This window comes from Lynx rufus, unplaced genomic scaffold (assembly GCF_022079265.1).
Source record: "Lynx rufus isolate CCGP_SWC_20201006 ecotype Redwood Valley unplaced genomic scaffold, mLynRuf1.p SCAF_7, whole genome shotgun sequence".
Taxonomy (NCBI): Eukaryota; Metazoa; Chordata; class Mammalia; order Carnivora; family Felidae; genus Lynx; species Lynx rufus.
The window spans coordinates 85,590,587-85,612,087 of NW_025814889.1; the positions used below are offsets into that span (position 1 = coordinate 85,590,587).

The following is a 21,501-nucleotide window of genomic DNA, read 5'->3' on the forward strand; positions in this document are numbered from 1 at the left end:
ATCACCGAAGAGATCAAGATTCATGAAAGTTAAGTCATATTTTTTTAGGTCAGAGAGTTCATTAGTGATAGAGACAGGATTTAATCCAAATCTGTCCAACCTTGTCTTTTCTTCACACTCTCTCAGGGAACCTGTAACTGTTAACCTACAGTCCTACTACCTTACCTATCCCATAGAATCAGACTTCTATTTCTTTCCCCTCCCCTTCACTGTGTGATGTAGCCAGTGCAAGCCGTTCCTTTTAACACTAGGGGAAAAGAGACACACAGGGACATAAACAGTAAAGGGAAGAAGATAGCCATAGAGAGACAGCCCTGCCTGTCCCTCTCTGACCCTGTGTCCAGATTCTTCTCCTTGTTGCACTTTACTCTGGACACACTGACCCTTTCCTATGAGTGAGGCAGGCATTGTCCCACTTTGGAGCCTTTGCACTGAGAGCTTTCTCTTCCACCAAGTATCTGTATGGCTAATCCCTTCACTCCCCCAGGGTGTTGCCTTAAAGGAGGCAATATCACCTCGATATCACCTTCTCTTTTAGCTGGGTCCTAATCATCCTACTTGATTGTAACCCTGATTCCACACTTCACAGCTCTGATCCCTCTCGCCCCACCTTGGTTTTTTGTTTGTTTGTTTGTTTTGTTTTGTTTTGTTTTGTTTTTCCCATAGTGTGTAATACTTTCCAACAGTTATTTATTTGTTATGTTTAATATTTAGTATCTCTTCCCTTCACTATGATGTAAGGTCCATGTGGACCTCTACCTCAAGCCTCTAAAAGATTGCCTGGCATTTGGTAGGCATGTACCATATATTAAGTAAAAAAATTACTGAATCCTGGCTTAGATCCCCTGCAGGAATTATCACATACTGTTTTTGTTTCCTGGCACCTTATTTGTTGGTTTTTGCTCTGCTTTCTTTGCTGGGCTTCCACTAATCATCTTGGAAGGGACGTTGTATCCCATTATGTCTCTCTGGGTTTCAGCTGTAGAGTTTCTTGCTTTTGTCCGTCCAGTACTGACTGAGCTCCTTCCCTCATTCTGATAAGTCTTTGTCAAAGTCAAATGACATGAAGATCTTAATTTTTATAGCACTTACCTTGTCAACATATTTTAAGGTTTACAAATTATAGCCACTGCTTTTGATAGACACATGTAAATTTTATTAAAAAGTCCTGGTTTTCATCATAGTGAATTTGATATGTGAGTAAATTCTAGTATATACTAGGTAGGCTCTTTCCAAAATTTTACAAATTGATTTCTCATTCTACTTTGTAATTAAGATATAGGCATGAACCAACATTTGCACATAATATATGGTAGCTGATTTTGCATAAAACTCAGAAATAAATATGTGTATCTGAGATTGGAATAAAATAAATTTAACATTGTCTGTGGCTGTGAAATTCATAATCCCTGATTCTACAATGAAAGATTTGTAGAGAAAATTATCTATTCACAACCATTCCCATGTGGATCCATTTAGGGAAACTTTACTTGCAAGAATCTGTAAAAATGCTAATAAACCACATTTCTCACCAGCTTCGGCCTAGCTTTTTATTTGTTTCTGGCTTTGAGATAACTTTGAATAGGCAATATAGTGTCACCATGGGTAATGAATGATGCATGCATGAAATAGTGACCTTAAAACTGCACATTTCTCTTAAAGGAATCAATTTACACACCATTGCTGCTTAAATTTTATGAGCAATTATGTATCATGTCTTTCCTACATAAATGATAGAAAATCTATTTTAATCAACATTAATGTCCATGAAATTGTAACTTTGCTGGTGTCCATTAGCAAGGATGAAATAGATATGTGAAATAGTTTTAAGAAAACAAAGAATTTAAGGGAAAATATAGCAAATGTATAGGAAAATGCAATTTACTTCGAAAGTTAAATGCTTTGGAAAAAATACAGGAAATCTCAGCAATGTGCTTGGGGCATAGTATTACTAGCAATCCTGGAAAATTCTCAAAGTGTAAGTACATTCAAACATACTGTTGTAAATTAGAAGACTTTCTAGTACTTCCCCAATCACAGCATATTATTATATTATGAGTAACTAGCTAGGTAGCTATTTTAGTTCCCTCTTTTTAAATATTTTTTCTTCTTGTTTTAATCTTACAGAATTATGGTTTGATGCATCATTATTAAATTTTTTGCTCACTCAGAGTAATCCAATAATTCTTAGTGGCAATGCAGTGGGGCTGGATAAAATGTAGATAGATTTAGGTTTACACTCTTGATTTGTGCAGGGGCCATGCTAGTCTTCTCTGTGTCGTTCCAATTTTAGTGTATGTGCTTCCAAAGCGAGTACAATCTTGATTTGCTACTCCTTCGCATATATCGTCGACTTCCAACTTCCTTGCCAAAACAAAATAAAACCCAAAACGGTCTGGCCCTGAGTGAACCCAACTATCCACTTTCTTTTACCTGGATTCATATTGCATCTTATGGAATACCTTATGGAAGGTCACAAAACCAGGTTGACTGGTATCACTGTAAGTTACTTCTCACAAAACGCAAATGAGGACCGACCACCACATGAGCATCTATCTCACCCTTCTCCTGTAAGCATGCTTTCCCAAGTTCTCTAGCCACTATTTCATACACTTTAAAATCTCCCTTTATCTCTTTCACCACTACCATCCCTGCACCCTTTAGTCCATGCCTTCGCCTTGTACATCACGTAGGCAGAAGTACTCAGATAAGAAGGAATTCACTTTCCTACCAGGAGGTCTGCAGTTCTTGGCTTAGGCTCTGTGTCAGATCCCATTTCTTCACTCCCTAGTTGTGCGACCTAGGCAAATCGCTTATACTTCTTGCACCCATACATAAAGTGGCGATAAGAATACCAATCTTAGAAAGTTATTAGGAAGGTTAATATATTAATCAAATTAACATATATTAAGATAACATTCATATAACACACACGTACATATAACACATACTTACATATAACACAACGTACATATACATTGCCACTCATCAAAAATGATAGTGTATAGCAAAACAGCGTTAGCTACCACCATTGTCGTCCTTTATTATTCCCTCCGTTTGAATGGGAAAAGTGTCCTTTCTTCTGCCAAAGTTCCTTCACCTGTTCTCATCTTCTCAAAAATGTTTATCCTCCCTTTACCTATTATTTTTGGCAGATCATTAATCTTCCTCCTTTTTGTACTCTTCCCATTAGTATTTGAATAGGCTCTACTATAGAGCTCTAAAAAGTATGCTCCCCTAATTCCAAATCTCCAAATTTTACCCTGATTCCCTATGTACTTTTACTGCCAAGATTTTTAGAAGTAGAACAGGCCTGAAACTGTCCCTGGGGTTTGATCAAATCGAGAACACTGTTCCCTTCGCACCTTGTTGGCCCTTGCTGAAACACTCAACGACTGACCATCCCATCCTTGAAATTCCCTCTTTCTTTGGTTTCCATGACACCATGACGCTTCTGATTTCCTGTATGTCTCTGGCTTCTCCTGCTCAGTCTCACTTCCTGGCTCCCTTCCTGCTTAACCTCTTGGGCTTTCTTTGTTTCTCATTCTAGGCGGTCTCTTCAGGTGAGCTCTATTATTGCCATGGATTAAAATACGATCTTTGTGCTCAGGAAGCCCACCCGTATATATTTCCACCAAAGCCCCAGGTTCCATATTTCAACCTTTCCCTCTATAATGTTCCTTTCCTCAGTATATGGCCCTCTAGTCTCTCTTCATCCAGTTTCTAAAAGACAGAAAGTTAGAAATCATTTTCTACATAGCTTTGTCATTACGTCTTCACCCCATCAGTATGAAGCCCTGCTGATTCTAAATCCAAACTTATTTTTAAAATTACTCTCCATTTCTACATTTCTGTTGCCACTCTCAATTAATTTTATGCATTGTTCTCATTTGAACCACACCACAACAAAGCGGGTCTATCTACAGAACACCCAGAATGATCTTTTAATATGCAAAATGGATCGCTTTCTCTGTCTTTTGACATAGAAGCATCGCCAAGAATCTTTGATTTTGCCATCAGAGACCTCAGTCATATGGCTACTGATTCCAGCATCAGTACCATTCACTCCTTGTCCTCCATGATGGCCACACTGTCCTTCCAGTTCCTGAAAGTGCAAGTTGTTTCTACCTCATAAACTTTTCACATGATAGTCCCTCTGCCCAGAATGCTTTTCCTCTCACTTTTTACATTGTGAATCTTACTCAGACTTTGTGTCTTAGCTCAAGTGTCACTTCTTTGGATAAGCCTTCTTTGAGTTCCAACTTAGATTTCTCCTGTTATTTTTGTTCTGACAGCATTTATCACAAATTATGGTGTCTCTTAAGCTAGTCTACAATCTCCATGAGGGCAGAGACAAGGCATGCTTTGTTCAGTCTCATATTCAGTCCTCTGTAGCCTTTTAATATGGAAATAAATATATACGTACATAAATGGATGAATAAATATGAGTTTATCAGCAAGGTACCTAACCTCTCTGTGTCTCATCTATGAAGTTGGTGTAAGAATTTCTCCCTTACCAGTTTGTTCTACTAACTGATAGAGCAAGCGCTTATTGGTTAGCATGAGTTTGTTTCAAAAAGTATTGCTTCCTCTGCTCCATCCAAGCCAGCAACCTAATATAGTAGAAAAAGCTTTAAAGTTTGATATAATGAGTTGTTTTTTCAAATTTTCCAGTTATTAATCTGTGTAACTCAGATAAGGTTATTTAACATCTTTGAGCTTGTTCTCTTATCCATAAAACTGATATAATGATACCTATTCCCATAAGATTATGGTTAGGATTATATTAAATTATATGTATAAAGCATCCACCATGCAGGCATTTTATAGAGGTAAACCCCCAGTTCCTAAATACCCAAGATACCATATATAGTACAATTTCCCAACATGTTTATCCAAATCACATCTGGTTTTCACACTTTTAAGCTAAAATGTTACTTCGGAGGACACATAAACGTGAAAAGTATGTGTCACCTCTCTATCTTCGGAAGGCATATGAAGCACCTGAGGAACTTAATCAAAATGCAGACTCCAGGCCGCCCACTCACTGACATGTTATTCACTAGATCTGGAGTGAACCCAGGAAATTGCATTTTGATAAAGCCAACGGAGTGAATCAGATGTTTCATTAACTTCATTCTGAAGACCAGGTTTTTAATGCATCTAAATCTGAGACAGAAATATTTTCAAACCTCCTAGTGTTTGAGTGAACTATGAGTGACAAATGAGTGTAGGCTTCCTCAAAGGGCCCATTATTTCATTAAGCCTTGAAGGTTTATACATGCTGCTTTATGAAATGAACTCAATGTTGAACTTAGGAGGTATAGAGCAATTCCCTTCCCAAGGGCACTGTTCGTAGACTGTAAGTAGGTCTTCTAAGTTGTACATAAATCTTAACTTCTACATCTGTGCTTACTCTCTTGGAGATCTATCCACCAATGAAAAGAGCAATATTATGGGTTTGCATAAGTTTCAGAAATAATGCATTTCCTAAACAAAGATTTGCTATTTTGATAAACCTGAATTGTAAGCTTATGTTTTATAAAGGACATACATTAGAACAAGCATTGCTATATAGTAGTAATCATGGGATATAAAAAGATCAAGGGCAAACAAAGGAATAGTGATGTAAATAGACATTTCATGTAGTATTTTGAAAAATTTCAAGAAGGTTGCAAACATCTCTTTATAAATCAGTACCAAATATACCACTGTATTTTTCTTTTAAAATGATTTATATTAAATATTTTAAATCTCAGTGGCTTCATATGATAAACCTATTTGGTTGTCTCTTTTTAAAGCCAAAAGTGAAAAAGAAAATTGAATGTTAAGTTACTAAGATACTCAAGACATAAAAGCCTATAAAAGCTATAAGAAATATCCCGCAGGTGCCACATGCATGTAACAAACATCCCAGAGATGTTTTGGCTTTTGTATAAATACTGATTTTTGCTTACTCTATAAAATATTTTAAAAGATGATTAAAATGCATAACTGTATAATAATTATATTGGTAAATATCAACCAAGTTCATAAGACATGAAAGATGATATTTATATCCTTCCATCTTGCTATATAAGATATGTTTTCCTCCAGATAGGTGAAAATAGTGTTCTGAGTTTTGAATTTATAACTAAGATGACTAAGACACATTTTTGGTTCTTTAAGAGTCAGAATAAACTCTGAACTTTGAGAGTTTTTCTTAGATTTTGCTTCTTGGTACTGACACTGAGGCAAAATTTCTCTTATGTAATTTAGAGGAATTGAAAAATAGGGTGGAAAAGAACCTCTAAAATAAAATAAAAAAGAACAGACAGAAGTAATCAATGGGGCTAGAAGTTAAAATAGAGGCTATGAAGGTATGGTACTATTAATCAAGGGTCATGAGGAAACTTCTGGAAGAGTGATGGAAACATTGTTGTGGGCAGGTGTATACATATATAAAATTCATCAAATAACACTCTTAAAATTTATGTTTTATTCTGTGGACAATATGCCTCAATTTAAGATAGAGTTTTAAATGCATACTTAAACTTCTGAAATTAATCTTATGTATTTCTGATGAAAAAATATTTAAGTTGATTAATTAAAATCTCTTTTATTAAAAAAGATTGAAATCTTTAAAAGAAAATAGAAAGTCCATTCATTTGATATCAAGTTTATATTCTAATCTCTATTTTTCCCGTGGGATATTTTAGTGCTTTTGGTTCCAATCATACAAAATACCTTCCTTTGTTTATTAATACACCCATTAAATTATTACTTGGTGCAAGTCTATTATGTGTCCAAAGCTTTTCTATAAATAAGACAAATTCCTGCCTTAAGGGAGCTTATTTCTTTTTGTTTTTAATTTTATTTTTTATTTTTTAAAAATTACATCCAAATTAGTTAGCATATAGTGCAACAATGATTTCAGGAGTAGATTCCTTAGTGCTCCTTACCCATTTAGCCCATTCCCCCTCCCACAATCCCTCCAGTAACCCTCAGTTCTCCATATTTATGAGTCTCTTCTGTTTTGTCCCCTCCCTGTTTTTATAATATTTTTGTTTCCCTTCCCTTAGGTTCATCTGTTTTGCCTCTTAAAGTCCTCATATGAGTGAAGTCATATGGTTTTTTTCTTTCTCTGACTGACTAATTTCACTTAGCATAATACCCTTCAGTTCCATCCACATAGTTGCAAATGGCAAAATTTCATTCTTTTTGATTGCTGAGTAATATTCCATTATATATATATACCACATCTTCTTTATCCATACATCCATCGATGGACATTTGGGTGCTTTCCATACTTTGGCTATTGTTGATAGTGCTGCTGAAAACATGGGGGTGCTTGTGTCCCTTTGAAATAGCACACCTGTATCCCGTGAATAAATGCCTAGTAGTGCAATTGCTGGGTCATAGGGTAGTTCTATTTTTAATTTTTTGAGGAACCTCCATACTGTTTTCCAGAGTAGCTGCACCAGCTTGCATTCCCACCAACAATGCAAAAGAGATCCTCTTTCTCCGCATCCTCGCCAACATCTGTCCTTGCCTGAGTTGTTAATGTAGCCATTCATAGGTGTAAGGTGATATCTCATTGTGGTTTTGATTTGTATTTCCCTGATGATGAGTGATGTTGAGTATTTTTCATGTGTCAGTTGGCCATCTGGATGTCTTCTTTGGAGAAGTGTCTATTCATGTCTTTCACCCATTTCTTCACTGGATTATTTGATTTTTAGGAAGGGAGCTTATTTCTAACAGATTTTTAATCTACTAGAAATCCCAGCCACAAGTAAACTAATATGAAACAAAGAAACATACATGTAAGCTAACATAAAAGTTCATATAAAATAGTGCTATCTAATAATAAATGTGGGGGGGGGAAACAGGGTTATGTGATAGAAAATTATTCTAGGAATACACTTTAAATAGGCTTCTTTGTATAGAGGGTAGGTATTTGTATTAATATAAATGTTGAGAAGGGGCCAGGCTTGGGGAGGACAAAAAAGAATGTTCCAGCATAAGGGATAGCAGGAAGAAAGACCTTTAAAACAATGAATTTTGTACCTTCAGAAGTACAAAAAGAAGATTGGTGAGGCTCATCTCATCATGTGATGGGAAGAAGAAGAACAGTGGAGTTCAAGTGATATATCAAGGGGTAACAAATTTGAAGATAAAAAGTTTTGGAGATCATTATTTTATTTTTCTGTTATGTGCAAAATGTTATTATTATTCTAAGAAGCAAGAAGGAGTTGGAGGGTTTAAAGCAGGGGAGTAATGTGATCTAACTTACACATTTAAAAATCACTTAAATGCTACATGAAGAATATGTTGCAGGAAACCCAGGGAACTGCCAGTGTGGAAAAGGGAGAAATCAACAGTAACTATACTTTGTGTACTTCATCAGTATCACACTGCAAAAAGACATCTGCAGACAGGAGGCAGTCAGTTACTCAATACAACATTATCAAAAGTCTGCAATGCGTTAGATTGTGTACTTGAGGAAACAGCATTTATGTTGGAGTCAGAGGTTGGATTCAACGCCTGGTTCTATCACTCCTATGCTTTGTGACCCTGGGAACATTACATAATCTCTGAAAGCCTGAGTGTCATCATCTACAAAACAGATACAGACTTGATGAGGATTAAATGGACAGATGTAGCACAATGCCTGGCACAGAGTAATTGGTTTGCTATTTTGGGTGGTAAGATTACTAGCACTCGTACTACTACTACCCCCAATCATTGGTAGTTGGATGTGTTTTCCACTTTTAGGAATGCTTCCCGATGCAAGAAACTCAATGAAATCTTAACCACTCTTCACATTTAGGGTGCATTTAATGTCCTTAGTCCTATAGACACAATTGAGAATCACGACTTGCTATTCATTTTTATTTTCACTAGGGGTTTAGAAGTTTTTAAAAATAATTGTGACACATTAAAGCGAAGGGAAGAAATCCTTCTGTTTCATATCCGCAAATAGAATTGAATTTGACACACCAACTTTCAACATAAATTAGATTTCAATTTTACCCTAAGATTCTTTCTGATTTGGGAGAAATGAAGCATGGGGAAAAAATTAATAATATCACAATGCCATTTTATCATATTTTAATATAGCTCAATAGAACCTTTCTATAAAAATATATAATTATCATATAAAACATAAGGGGGAATATTCCAGAAAAATACCTTTTCTTCTTATTGGTAAAACTATACTATGAAATAAAAACTTGTCTTAGAAGTGTAAACTTTATTGTAGTAGTTTGATTTTGTGTATTAATCTACACATAAAAATAATTATCCTTTCTGGAAGAGAAAAAGATGATTTTATCATATAAACTGATAATTTTTGAAACAATATCCATAAATAAATACCAATTTTTTAAGACCAAGAAACAGTTTGGTCTTTATGATAGATCTAGTTACAGGCTTTTAGAGAAAGTAACTAAAAACAAAGGAAAGAGTGTTGTTCCCTCTGCCTATCTCTAATTCTATCCCATGTACTGTGCTTGGGGTCATGGGCACCGCGGGGGGGTGGGTCACTGGGCATGCACACTTCATGCCCTGACAGCCATGTTTTCACCTGGGCTGTAGGTAGGGGCAGTGATGACCAGAATTGGGGACAGAGCAATTGTAAAGTGAAGCTGGAACTGTTTGGAACACTAAAGAAAATGAACTTGTCCATATTTGTAATTCTGAAAAGGAATAGGAAAATTTGACTCAAGGGGAACTTTAGCTTTATTGATAACCTAAGAAAAATGCAGCTAGGGGGACACCTGTGTGGCTCAGTCAGTTAAGTGTCTGATTCCCTCCCTCTCTCTGCCCCTCTCCTCCTTGCACTCCCCCTCTCTCTAAATAAAATTTTTTTTAAAAGACGTATTTTTTTAAAAAAGAAAAATGTAGCTAGAAGAAGGTATGACAGAAATAATTTGTGGAATTACTAAGAAAGATTTTGTCTGAGGCAGTTAGTTAGGTTCCAACAGGATGTGTGGAGGCCATCAAAGAGGAACTCATGGCCAGCTATTAGGAAAGTCAGAGACCTGGCAGTACTCCAAAACAAAACCACAAGAAGCTAGATCAGACCAGACAGGCCCAAGATGGCTGACAAAATAGCCCAGAAACCCCTGCCAGATAAGGAAGAAAAGGCTTGAAACCCTGTTTCCAAGACATTCCTGCTGCAAGTAATGAATGTTCCACCCCCTAGTTAACAACTGTCTATAGAAGATAAAAACCCGAGCTCCAGGACATACAGCTCTTTCTCTCTCTCCCTTGAGTTCACCCACTTTTGCATCTTAAGAGTGTACTTTTGCTTTAATAAACTTTCCTGCTTGCATTGCTCATCCTCTATGTTGTGCCTGTCCTTGAGTTCTTTCTCATGAGGAGACTTAGAACCTTTGGCAACATTTTTGGGACAGGCTGTATTGAGGCCTCAGGGCCCAGGGTCTCTGCATTTCACCCAGCACCAATTTGAATGGCCAAGTCCAGACGGGGTTTAACAGCATAGTTCACAGCCAAGAACAAAGGACCCAAAAGTCGGTCGGAAAATTCCTTGTCTTTTCCTGGTTACTCAAGAGTGAAACTCATTCTGAAACTTAAAGAGACTTTGTGATCCAATAGGACTATATGTCACTTTCTGAAGACAGCTAGTAACAGATAGAACTTGGCAAACACTGTATGAAAAATGCCTACAAATGTAATTTTCCCAATCAAGCTGTCTGGTAGAATGTACTTTCATTCTATTGTTTCTGTCCTGGTATGTGTAAAAGCTCGGTAAGAGGCATCTCCAACAGATAAAAAGCAACTATAACTGAGGCACATAGTCCATCTAGGAACATTTCCCAACACAGACCCCCAATATTATCTGCTACCAATTGCAAGGAACTTGAAGATTAAAATATATTTTCCTAGTATCCTTTTATTCTATTAATGAGTTAGAGATAAAATACAAAAGAATTATTGGCTTTATGCTCAAACGCCATCATTCAGGTTTACTGGAGAAAAGATTCTGAAAGATACATGATCTAGTGGTTTGTGTGCTACCCCACACAACTAAGTCCCGTGTACCTGAATCTTCTTCAGATTATCTCATAACTCCATTCCATATTTTATAATTATTAGGATCTAATATATATTCCAAATTCTACAGATAGACACATCAGTTTGGGTTAGGCAGGTTTTAAAAGATGAATTCTTATGTTAGATAATGAAGGAAGAGAAGTATGGCTGAAAAGAATTGAAGACTGATGGACAATAGGTAATCTTCTAAGCGTGTGACCAGTGTCAGGGAGGAAGAATTTCCTGTCCCCTTCAAAGGTCCTTCTAGCTGGACTAAGAATCAAACTGACACGAGACAGATTAATAGGAGTAATCAAATTTAAATGTACACATATAGGGAATACATACACATATGAAATTCCAAATACCATAAGATCAAATGAGGTATATATGTCAGTCTGAACTAAAGAGAAGAGAGACTGGGACTTCAAAAGGAAAAAATGAAATTCACAGGAAGCTGAAAAAGAAAAAAGGTAAATGGTAAACAAATGTTTACTGTGTCAATCAGAAACAATGGGACATAGAGGATTTTGATCAAACAGGTCTTGTTGCTAGGGTCTCCCTGTCTATCATACCTAGTTTATTTAAGGTGATAAGGTGGGGAGTTAGTCATTTTCTCTAGGTTTCTCCCATACATACAGGAGGTATACATACTATTAAACTTTGATTTTCTGTTAATCTGTCTCATGTCAATTTGATTCTTAGACAAACTAGACGGATTTTAAAGGATAAGGGATAGTTTTTCCTCCTCAACATCATCATTTTCTAAAGTGGATCATTTCCAATATTTCTGTGCACTTATATTGTAGCTGTTCGAGGTAAAAAAAAAAGTAGTTCTTATATATCTATCCAATACTTAAAACAATATCAAATAATTGTTTATTGATGTAGAGAACAAAGGCAAAAGAAATGTAGAAAAATATTACATTTCCTTACAACTTGCAGCCCATTGACCAGTGCTTGAGACAGCCAGAGTGATCTCCTACAGGAGTGAACTTCCTGGATGTTAATTCTTAACTAGAGGCAAAAGGCAACCTTAGCTTCACCTTAGCCTGACCTTCAGGGTCTGCAAGTCTTCTTTAACTTATAAAAATCCCTTTGGAAGCTTCCTTTATCTCTAATTCCCAAGATATATGTTAGCAATCATCCTCCAAATATATGGCCCACTGATATACATCTGAAGGGTCTCATGACCAAAGTTTTACTAGTTAGTAGTAAATGACCTTAACTTAAACAGCAGATAGCCCCTCAAGGTCCTGGAAACCTTGTTTCCAAGTTCCTTAGAGACTTGCACTATCCCTAATCCCCTCCCAACTTAAAAGTTTATAATGTCACTCCTCACAACCCCAATGCAGCTCTTTCTGACCCTGGGTCCTGTCCCCATGCTTTAACAAAACCACCTTTTTTGCACCAAAGACATTTCAAGAATTCTTTCTTGGCCATTTGCTCCTGGACCCAAAACACATCGCATCATTTACATTTAGTAGTACATGTTGACTAAAAGAAACTAATGAATTATTTTCTTTTGGGTCTTTTGTACAAAAGGAAATTACTATTATAATTGCTATTATATTAGAACATTTCCATTTTATGATACTTCTATGTCTTAAAATCCATTCTCTTAAAATTTCTTAGGCATTCAGGAATAATTTTTGAGACAGAGAGAGACAGAGAGAGACAGAGAAAACTCCAGACATCTTCAGAAGGCTCCTTTTTGGCTTTAGCTAAATATTATCATTGCATTCGTGTGAAGAACCTACTGAGGCTGGTAAAAGAATGATCAGAAAAGATCTGAAAGAACAATCCCTGGATGTGTCACAGGGCTTAGAAGAGTTTCTGGTTTCACCAGCCGTAGTGGAAGGCCTCATAGTTACAGGATATTGGAGAGAGTACTCAGAAGAGTTGCCTCAATAGTAGGAAAAATTAGGGTTATATGAAATGTTATTCTGGCCCTGCCTAACAGAGTTTAAAAGCAAGACCCAAAAGGGTTAAATTCTTACATATGGCTGAATCCCAGAAAAATGCTTGCGTTATTTATATGAAATACCTTTATATAATAAGGTAAAATTCACAATGTCTGGCCTCCAGTGAAAAACAGGCATGCAAAAAAGCAATAAAATGTGGCCAAAATGAGGAGAAACATAATCCTTAAAAATAAACCCAGAAATGGGGCCCTTGGGTGGCTCAGTTGGTTGAGCATCTGACTTTGGCTCAGGTCATGATCTCATGGTTCGTGAGTTCAGGCCCCACATCGGGCTCTGTGCTGACAGCTTGGAGCCTGGAGCCTGGAGCCTGCTTCAGATTCTGTTTCTCCCTCTCTCTCTGCCCCTCCCCTGCTCACTCTCTGTCTCTGTCTCTCTCTCAAAAATAAATAAACATTTAAAAAAAAGCTTTAAAGGGGCGCCTGGGTGGCTCAGTGGGTTAAGTATCCAACTTCAGCTCAGGTCAAGATCTCATGGTCCATGAGTTTGAGCCCCATGTCCTGCTCTGTGCTGTCAGTTCAGAGCTTGAAGCCTGCATCGGATTCTGTCTCCGTCTCTCTCTGCCACTCCCCCACTCACACTCTCTCTCTCTCTGTCTCTCAAAAAATGAATAAACGTTAAAATTTTTTTAAATAAGTAAAAAAATAAAAAAAGCTTTAAAAAAATAGACCCAGAAATGTCTCAGATGATCAAATTAATGGAAAAGAACAATAAATCAGCTATTAGAATAGGAATCCATAAATGAACATTTTAACTAGAGAGTAGAAAAGCAAACTTCATCTCCAACAGACCTAGCATACAAAATAAGTTTTAAAAAATCCTTCAGGCACAAATAAAATGATAACAATTAAAAATCTCTACCTACCCAAAGTAATGATGTGCACCAAAAATGGTAACTACATGTGTAAATATAAAAAAAATGTTTTTCTTAATATTTACATCTTTTTTAAAAAAGTAATATAATATATGTAGAAGTAAAATGTATAACGCCTATAACATAAGGGGAAAAAACCAGAAGGGGAAAAAACATAAGTATAATTGTGATGGTTATTATAATAAAGGTGAAGAATGTAACCTCAATGTGGGCTGTGATAAGGTGGAGCTATTAGATACAATAACACTGAAGCAACCACTGAGAGAGCCAATAATCCAACAAAGGAGATAAAATGAACTCATAAGCAATACTCAAATCAAAATAAAGGAAAAAAATAAAAAGGGAAATAAAAGATAATTGAGAAAAAGTAGCAACATATTAGATTTAAAACCAGTCTTATCAATCCCATTAAATGTAAATGGTCTAAACACACTAATTAATAGAGATTGTCAGGATGGATAAAAAAATGAAGACACCATTATGTACTGCTTAAAAGGAATCTGCCTTAAATATAGATACAAAACTAGCTTATAAGTAAAAGAATGGGTATTAACCCTTTATCAGATATATCATTTGCAAATATCTTCTCTCACCAGTAGGTTGCCTTTTCATATTGTTGATGGATTTCTTCACTGTGCAAATGTGGTTTTTTTGTTTTTTGTTTTTTGTTTGGTGTAGTCCCAATAGTTTTGTTTTTGTTGTTTTGCTTTTGCTTCCCTTGCATAACGAGGTTTTTCTAGAAACATATTGCAAAGGCCAATGTCCAAGAGATTATTGCTTATGTTTTCTTTAAGGGGTTTCATGGCTTTAGGCCTCATATTTAGGCCTTTAATCCACTTTGAGTTTATTTTTGTGAATGGTGTAAGAAAGTGGTCCCATATCATTCTTTTGCATGTAACTGTCCAGTTTTCTCAGTACCATGTATTTAACAGATCATCTTTTCTCCATTATACACTCTTGCCTTCTTTGTCATAGATTAATTGACCATGTAGGTGTGAGTTTATTTCTGGGCTCTCTATCCTGTTCCATTAATCTATGAGTCTATTTATGTGCCGGTACCATACTATTTTGAATAATATAGCTTAGTATATCTTGAAATCTGGGGTTGTGATATTCTAGCTTTGTTATTTCTTGATATTGCTTTGGCTATTCAGGGTCTTATGTGGTTCCATACAAATTTTAGGATTATTTCTTCTAGTTCTGTGAAAAGTACTATTGAGAATTTATGCAACTCAAACCAAAAAACAAATAATCTGATTAAAATGAGCATAGGAACTGAATTTTTCCAACAAACACATACAGATGGCCAATATACACCTGAAAAGATGCTTAATATCACTAATAATCAGGGAATTGCCAAATCAAGACTACAGTGAGATATCACCTTATACTGTCAGAATGGCTAATACCAAAAACACAAGAAATAACAAGTGTTGGTGAGGATGCACAGAAAAGGGAACCTTCACGCACTGTTGGTGGAAATGTAAATTGGTACAACCAATGTGGAAAACAGTATGGGAGTTCCTCAAAACATTAAAAATAGAAATACCATATAATCCAGTAATTTCACTATAGGGTATTTTGCCAAAGAAAACAAAACCACTAATTTGAAAAGATATATGCACTCCTATGTTTACTGCAGCATTATTTACAGTAGCCAAGATATGGAAGCAACCTAAATATCCATCTATAGAGGAATGGATAAAGAAGATGGGGTACACACATGCACACACACACATATATATATATATATATATATATATGCACACACACATATACATACACAATGGACTATTAGTGAGTCATGAAAAAGAATGAGATCTTGATGTTTCTGACAACATAGATGGACCTGGAGGGTATTACAGTAAGTGAAATAAATCAAACAAGGAAAGACAAATATCATATGATTTCACTTATATGTGGACTCTAAAGAACAAAACAAACAGAAACACAAATATAGAGAACAAATAGGTTGTTGTCAGAGGGGAAAGGGTTGAAAGCACAAGTGAAATAGGTGAAAGTAATTAAGAGGTAGACACTTCCAGTTATAAAATGAATAAATCATAGTGAAGAAAAATACAGCACAGGGAATATAGTCAATAATATTGTAATAAGGTATGCTTATTGTGGAGAGCATAGCTTAATGTATAGAATTGTCAAATGACTATTTTGTACACCTGAAACTAATATAACATCGTATGCCAATAATACTTCAATTTTTTAAAGATGCAAAGAATAGAAAAATGTATACCATGTTAACATTAATCAAAAGAAATCTGGAGTTCCTATATTACTATTAGACAAAGTATGTTTCAAAATGATCTGTACATCAATTCATCCAGAGCATATAGCAATTCTAAGCATTTATGGACCTAATAAAATACACGGATTAAAAACTTATGGAAGGGCGCCTGGGTGGCTCAGTCGGTTAGGCCTCTGACTTCAGCTCAGGTCACTATCTCACGGTCCGTGAGTTCGAGCCCCGCATCAGGCTCTGGGCTGATGGCTCAGAGCCTGGAGCCTGCTTCCGATTCTGTGTCTCCCTCTCTCTCTGCCCCTCCCCCGTTCATGCTCTGTCTCTCTCTGTCTCAAAAATAAATAAACGTTAAAAAAAATTAAAAAAAATAAAATAAAAACTTATGGAACTGTAAAGAGAAATATATGTATCTATAATTATGGTACAAAATTTCATAATAATTGATAGGTTAAGTACTCACAAAAAACCAGTAAGAATATAGGAGATTTGAACAGCATTTCAATTATTTTAACCTACTTGACATTTCTTGAATGCTCCATCCAGGAAAAAGTGGGGAAAAAACATTTGTTAGAAGTGCGTTAAGAACATTTGCCAAGTAAGATCAAATGCTGTGCCATAAAAAATACTAAATAAATGTAAAAGTTTTCATAAAAAATTCAAACATATATCTATGACATAGCCATTACACTCCTACATATTTACCCAAGAGAAATAGAAGTGCATTTCCATACAAAGAATTATACGTAAATGTCCATAGATATTTACCTGTTGATAGCCCCAAATTGCAACAACCCAAATATTATCAACAGGTGAAGAGATAAATAAATTGCAGTATATCCATTCAGTAAAATATTTCCCAGAAATAAAAAGCAATTATTGACACACACGAAAACATAGGTAAATCTCAAAATAATTATGCTGAAGGAAAGAAACCAGACGAAAAGAGTACATATGGTATGATTACAGTTATATAAATTTCTAGAAAATGCAAACTAATTTACCATAACGGAAAACAAATCAGTGGTTGCTTGGGGAAAAGGATGAAAAGCAGGAGGGAGAAATTATGAAGACACCTGAGAAAACTTTTGGGTGTGATTAATATCCTCACCTTCTTGATTGCGTTATTAATTTAATGGTTGTATATGTACATCAAAACATTGAACTACACACTTGAAATATTGCATGTCAGTTATAACCTCAATAAAACTGTTATAATAAAATAGTCACACAGTTAACCCTTGAGCATTGTAGGTAGGGTTAGGAGCACTGACCCTTCAACACTTAACTGCCAATAACATGAACGTATTTTGTAAGTTATTATGCACCGTATTCATACAATAAAGTAAGCTAAAGAAAATGTTATTGAGAAAATAATAGGAGAAAATGCATTTAAAGTACTGTATTGTATTTATCAAGAAAAATTCATGTGTAATTGGACCCACGCACTTCAAACTTGTGTTAGTCAAGGGTCAACGGTGTATGACTTCCTCCAAATTACCATTGAGTTATTTGAAATTTACACACAATGCAAAAACCTAAATACTGTGATGAAAAAAAAATGGGCAGTGGGATATACGCTTACTTATTTTCTGTAAAGTTGCTCCTTCATTAACTTTTCTAGACGAAACAAAAATAACAGCAGGATTTTATCATGATACCTATAAAATAGTCCTTGGGAATAATTTAGGCTTATAGGAACATGCTTTCATGATTTAAACCTCTAGTGCCATTAAATGCACAGCAGAAGTAATTCATTTAATGATTCCTCAGTGACCTAAAAGAATGAACACACCTGTCAAGGCTTCTAACCGTCTTATGCCAGAAGAAAGAAACTGATGGGGGAAAAGCTTTTCCCATTTTATTCTCATTAAACCCCACAAAATTACCAAAACATATCAATCTAGCATAACTTAGATTTACATGAATTACATATGGATTTTAGGACTTGGTTTTCTTTTCATGAATTCCTGTATCAAATTACTTTTGTTTGGGGGTTGGATATAAATTTTGTATTTCTTGTGATTAAACAGGCTTTCTTTCCTTAGATTATGGACCTCTTATTTTATTTTATTTTATTATTTATTTATTTTTTAGAGAGAGAGAGAGACAGAGAGACAGAGACAGAGAGAGACAGAGAGAGAGACAGAGAGAGAGAATCTCCAGCAGGCTCTATGCTCAGCACAGAGCCCAACATGGGGCTAGACCCCACAACCCTGGAATCACTACCTGAGCCAAAATCAAGAGTCGGACCCTCAACTGACTGAGCCACTGAGGCATCCCTGGAACTTTTATTTTGGTAAGTTTGGTAACTCTTCCAGAGTTTTTTCCACGTTTAGTGCTCAAGGTGCCAAGTGCTGGATTCTCTAATGGAAAGATAACTAGAGGAAGTAAACATATCATGATGGCACCAACCAGATTTAAGACAGGTTTAAAATGTTATTCTACCAATATAAGGCAAATATTTTGCTAGTATATTTTGAGATCTGTATCCTATATGTAAAGATATTACATTAGATAAGAAAAATATGAGTACATAATAGTGATTTAATGAAATCAAACTCATTCATTTTGTGGAATAGATGAATGAAAACATTCTACTAACGTATATTTTCTCCTTCATAGGAAAATTCATATTTATGGGTTAGTGATAGGGGAGAATTGAAGTGGGAGTTAAAGAATTAAATTTTAAACCATGATTCACTGTTTATAAGTTATGTGATTGTCAGGGAGAAAGACCTTCCTCCGCCCTATGGTCCTTCTAGCTGGACTTATAATCAAAATGCCATGAGACAGATTAACAGGAGAAAATCAAATGTAATAGGTGTTATGTACAGGCAATCCACCCAGACATGAAATTTCAAAGACAATGAGGCAACATAAAGTTTATATGAGTTAAGGAGAGGGGCAGGGTCTGAGGACACAAAAGGGAGGAAGGCCATTAGCGGGAAGACAAAAGGGGATGTTTGGAAACAAGGTTTGCCCTATTATTACAGATATGTTCCTCAGGTAAAGGGAGTCTTTGTTAGCAGCATCTCTTTTGTGGTATAAGCTCTCCTTACCAGCGTAAATTTAGGCAGTTGAGGACCAGGAAGAGAGCTTTTCCTCTGTCTGCTGGGTTTTGATTACATTTAACCAAAATAATATTCATGCCAAAATGACCTGTCTTTGGCAGGCTGCCCCTGGCCTCTACATGATTAAGTGATGCAATATGCTACTGTCATTTTCTTCAATATTACAATAATTATTTTAAAATTATCTCATAGTATTATATTTTATGCATGTACCATGATTAACTTCACAATTTTCTTAATTTGGTACATGTAAGTGATATTCAAGCATTATCCTCCATAAATAGAGTTACAAGGAGTAATACCATCATTAGTTTCCATAGTGATCTATAGACAGCAATAGCTTCATGTTGGTAATATTCACACATCAAGATAGGCCATAAATTTCATTTCCATAATGTTTGAGGCTAATGGTCAACCAGAAATCCAAAAGATCCTCAAGATAAAGATTAGACAAAGCACATATGACCCAAGACTGCCACACCTATAATTCTGGATTCACTCATTATCTGCCTCTCCAACACCTCCCTTGTGTCCCTTAATGGGCCATAACCTTTCAGGATTCTGTGCCTTTGGATGTGTGGCCTCCACTTTCCTAGAAATCACTTCCTACTCCCCCACTCCATGTGGCAAAATATCACTTACTTTTCAACGTTCAGCTGAAATGTACCTCTTGATTACAGTTTTCCAAACTGATTTAGTTACTTTTTCTGTTCTCAGGCAGTTTTTAAACTTTCAGTGTTATAGCATTATATGCTTAATAAGACCTAAGACCAGATTTTTCCAAACATCATATATCCAGTTCTGAGACCAGTGCTTGGAGCTGAATAAAATTCAATGAATTTAAATTGAATTCAACTGGTGTAATGAACTGAATGCTTATGTCTCCCTCAAAATTCATATGTTGAAATCTTAACCCCCAATAGGGTATTGTAAAGTAGGGCCTTAGGGAGGTGATTAAGTCATGAGGGTGGATTCCTCACAAGTGGGATTAGTGCTCTTATAAAAGCATCCCAGAGAGTTCTTTTCACCCTTCCTTCATGTGAAGACACAGTGAGAAGATTGTTGCTTATGATCCAGGAGGTGGTCTCTCACCTAAACTGAATCTCCTGGCTCCTTGATTTTGGGCTCCCCATCCCCAGAGTTGTGAAGGAAATATTTTTGTTTAAGCTACCCAATTGTTGGCATTTTTGTTATAGCACCCAAACAAAACAAAACAAAGGATAAAAGAGATGAGATACGCATGAGCTTTTATCTTTGAGTATCTTACAGGATGGAGCGTTCACATTCCTTCCAAAGTAATTCTTAGAGTATATTTGTTTGATTTTCAACATAAAATTCTGCTTTTGCAGAGCCTTAATAAATGCTGTAGCTTTTTCATCAGTGTTGACCAAATGATCTAGAACACTTACAGGAAGCTTTCTTCTAACATTGAAACTGGTAGTACAGAAATCTGGGGGTGAAAGTGAGGCTGATGGCGGGGGACAGAGCATAGGAGTGGGAACTGATTGAATATTACACGTGAACTTGCCTCTTTCGATATTCCAGGAGAATGTGTGAATCAAAAACTAAGACTATAAGAGTAATAACTAGACTTTAGAGTTTTGAGAGATGAATACTTGGTAGGATTATTAGAACAAGAGATGATAACAGTTATTTATTTCACTTAGCACAGGCATCAATGAAGACAAAATCGGAAATTAAGAGAAAACAAAATCAATATATGAAATTAACAGAAGTAGCCCCACTTACTCTTACACTACAAGAGCATCACCTTACCAGTCTCTGGTCTGATGCGTTGTTCTCAGAGTTAGATACTTTGCTTTAGAAAGAGCAATAAACGGGTGTGCAGTTTAACCCAAACCTTCAGTAAAACAAATTATACGTTTATTTTTGTAATAAACTTAGTATTTTTTTTTTCTTTTCAGATTTCCTATTTAAGAACCAAGTAGGTTAGGGGCACCTGGGTGGCTCAGACGGTTGAGCGTCTGACTTTGGCTCAGGTCATGATCTCAGGGTTCACGAGTTTAAGCCCCACATCTGGCTCTCTCCTGTTAGCATGGAGCCCACTTTGGATCCTGTCTCCCTCTCTCTGCCCATGCCCCGCTCATGCTCATTCACTCTCTCTCAAAAATAAATAAACATTAAAAAAAAAAGAACCAAGTAGGCTAAAGGTTCTTAATACCTAAATGTACAAGTCTCAATCTGATCACTACAATGATACCTCAGACAAAGTCAATTGCTCCTAATATGTCGATAGTTGTGGCAGAACTAAAAATTGAT

The 21,501-nt window shown here is 35.9% G+C and overlaps 1 long non-coding RNA gene and 1 other non-coding gene across 2 annotated transcripts in view; both read right to left on the bottom strand.

Moving 5' to 3' along the window:
- LOC124501112 (uncharacterized) overlaps positions 1 to 21,501 on the bottom strand; it is a 213,607-nt gene that overhangs the window by 143,526 nt on the left and 48,580 nt on the right. The window lies entirely within an intron of this gene.
- On the bottom strand, positions 2,213 to 2,317 carry LOC124502765 (U6 spliceosomal RNA). Its single transcript, XR_006960025.1, has one exon. It is a non-coding gene; the product is annotated as a U6 spliceosomal RNA (small nuclear RNA).